General features: G+C 38.0%; 1 long non-coding RNA gene across 1 annotated transcript; it reads right to left on the bottom strand.

The window, feature by feature from the left end:
• Nucleotides 1-623: 623 nt before the first annotated feature.
• On the bottom strand, nt 624-2,229 carry LOC113958953. Its single transcript, XR_003531660.1, has 3 exons — nt 2,107-2,229; nt 1,764-1,888; nt 624-1,410 (listed from the first exon to the last, which is right to left on the bottom strand). It is a non-coding gene; the product is annotated as an uncharacterized LOC113958953 (long non-coding RNA).
• Nucleotides 2,230-2,933: the final 704 nt, after the last annotated feature.

Below are 2,933 nucleotides of genomic sequence, written 5' to 3'. Positions count from 1 at the left end.
GGGATCTTCTTCTGAGCTTGAAGTAAGATGGGACAGAGGTGTTTTCAATGTCAGGAATTCTTGACAACCACAGTCCCTGCAGTTTCTCTCAGGTTGTGTAACACATAAACTATAACAAAAATCTCATTAGACTGAGCTTTCTTCAAAACTCTGTGGCATCAAAAAGTGCTCTGAAAGCTGGCATGGTTTTGTGGTTTTGAACTCCCAATAGGTAGTGTCTCCTCGTCACTTCCCACTGTCACAACCTGTCATATTTCGTAGCTTTGTCTTCTGGAGACACTTGTGAGGAGCGTATTTTGTTTTGCAGATGGCAAAATATGATGTTACAGAAACAAACTCAAATGTTTGTAGTCTGTAGATGTAAGGAGAAGCCATTAAATGGGGTGGTAATAAGAGAGTCCTTCATGCAAGGGCATGTAGTTAGTAAAACTCAACCCCAGTGACAATCCTACCTTTTATGTTATTTAGTTGTTTTCTCTCTGTCCCACTGGAAAATGGTAAAAAATGCAAACCAGAAGGAAAATAGCTTGTTCCTTTATTTGGCTAAACTCAACATACATTCAATTTTGAGTTAAATGAGTATTTTTCATTATGTCCAAAAACAAATGGAAAAGCTAGTGGTTTTTAAACAACTTGAGATGAAGATGACAGTTATGCCCTAGTTTAGGAATTCAGCTTTTTGAAAACACTTAAAAATATTATCTATTTGTACTGCAATATCTCCAAGATTGGTTATGCCTTTTCTCCAGCTGGTACACTGAGCATTTCCATGCAGTAAAAATTATGCATCTCCAAGTGTACTTAAATCTACTGGCCTGCTGCTGTCACACAATGTCTACTCACGCTACAGAGAAAAGAAAAAAGACCCCAAACCTGTGCATTTGTGTAAAATTCAAGCATTATGGAGAGATGCACATTGCATAAAGCAGTATGGCTTAATTCACATACACGTGAAGATGAAACACAGACCTCTTTTGCCAACTCTTTATTTCATGAGGCAAGGAAGGAGTGTTAGAGACACCAGGCTTTCTCTTAACCCCAAAAAAGACAGGTGTTTTGCTATACGCTGCAGGATAAAATCTTTCTCTCTTCCCCTGACTCTGTTTTGGTCCAGCAGCACTTCAGCTGGAGATGATTCTGCAGTTTCCCAGAGGAGATATGTGACCTCAAGTGTGGTGCTCCATTTTCACTCCATGGACCCCTGTTTTGATGTACTCCAAGGTCTAACCCTGGCTGGCCTGTCCTTGTGTTCTGTACTCTAGTTTGTGTTCTGCAGAGCTGCTTCCACATGGAACCACTGGGGTAGATTTGCAAGGCTTTGAGTGCTCCTATTTCTGTATGGAGCCAATGTAGTTCAGGTAAATTTTATCACTCCTGGCTCTGCTTCACAGGAATTCAGACACACAGTTTCTAAAAATGTAGATAACATAGAAGAGAAGGCAGCAGCACTAGTGTGGTGCTAAGCATTTAGGAAATGTCCCTCCTGGACTAAGAATTCCTCACTCTCTCTGACACTAACTGACAGCTTGACAAGCAGCCACTGACAGGGAAGGACTGACTGAAATATGCACATTCTCTTTCTACATACAGCTGTGCACAGGCTTTCAGAGGAAAGGAAATTAGATCACAGAATATCCATACAAAAGGCAGCTATCCGATCAAGGACAAATGCACCACTTGAACAACTTAAGTGACTGAATAGAGATCTTAAGCACCTGATATTTCGCTACACTGCTGTCTTACAGAAAAGTGGTGTGACTTACCCTGTTTTTAGCCTTTTGTCAAAAATAAGGAGGAGGGAGGCAGACTCTATACCTCACATGGACCAAGGTCATACTAGAAGGTGAACCCAAGTCTCCTGAGAAGTGTCTAAATGTCCTCCCTATGCCTGCAAATAATAATAAAAAAACTTTCTTATTCATTCTCTGACCTGTTCATGATGTATTTAAAGAAAAAGAAGAATTTCAGCAGGAGAAGTGGCAGAAGCTGAGGCCTCAGGCAAAACCATTATGTTAATAACCATGATTTTTTTGCTCTGGCTCCTTAGTTTACATATTCAAACAGGTATTCAAACATATTGGGATAGAAATTCTCTCAGGTACACACTCAGTATGTAGTTATTTGTTTTCTCTTGATCCCTGTGACTAGGAAAGTGACTTTCATACATCTCCCTCTATTAAACACAGAGAGTTTTGGCTTGAATACACTGCAAAACAGAAAAATACAGTTAAATACGAAATATTTTTAGAAAGAAGTGCCATTTCTACTTCAGCTGTAATTAAAAATTTTTCTTTTCATGTCTACATGGAAAGTGAAGAAAGAGTGAGAATTGTCAAAGTCCTTAATTTTAAGTCTTGAAGGGACTACTGTGAGTGCTCATATGAACTACTGGACAGTTTCTCTTGTAAAAGTTGTCTCCAGTCTTCCATTAAAAAACTCTAGATGTTCATGAGCTTCTCTCCTCTGGAAAGCTATTCCAGTATTTGTTTAAATAATTATGTTTAAATTAATAAAATTTATATTAATAAAAAAATTATTTTTTAATATAAATTAGTTTATTATTTTTTATAAATTAATGTTTGATTAGTTAGTTTTCCTAAAATTTCTTTTCAGTGTCTACTTATTTATTATTCCCATGTTTTTAACAATCTCATGTAAAGATAAGTTTCACATGAATATGTGACTGCCAGAGATTTCAGAGGGTAGTTACTTTTTTTAATGCTACAGACACTTGATAAATCATCCTGATTTTCTAAGGTGTTAGTCAGGAACATCATCCTGTTTCCACTATAACTATCTACTTTCATGAAAGGGCTTAGGAAGGGTTCCCTGGTGCCAGACACCCCATTTGATGTTGTCTGCACAATGCCCCATGATTTGTACCTTTTGAATGCTTTGATTATGAGTCCCCAGGCATGGTAGCAGTGGCACAA

Source organism: Corapipo altera, unplaced genomic scaffold (assembly GCF_003945725.1).
Source record: "Corapipo altera isolate COAL_440 unplaced genomic scaffold, ASM394572v1 61003, whole genome shotgun sequence".
NCBI classification, from domain to species: domain Eukaryota; kingdom Metazoa; phylum Chordata; class Aves; order Passeriformes; family Pipridae; genus Corapipo; species Corapipo altera.
Note: the sequence above shows the minus strand (reverse complement) of the source record. Positions and strands in the feature narration are given on the sequence as shown.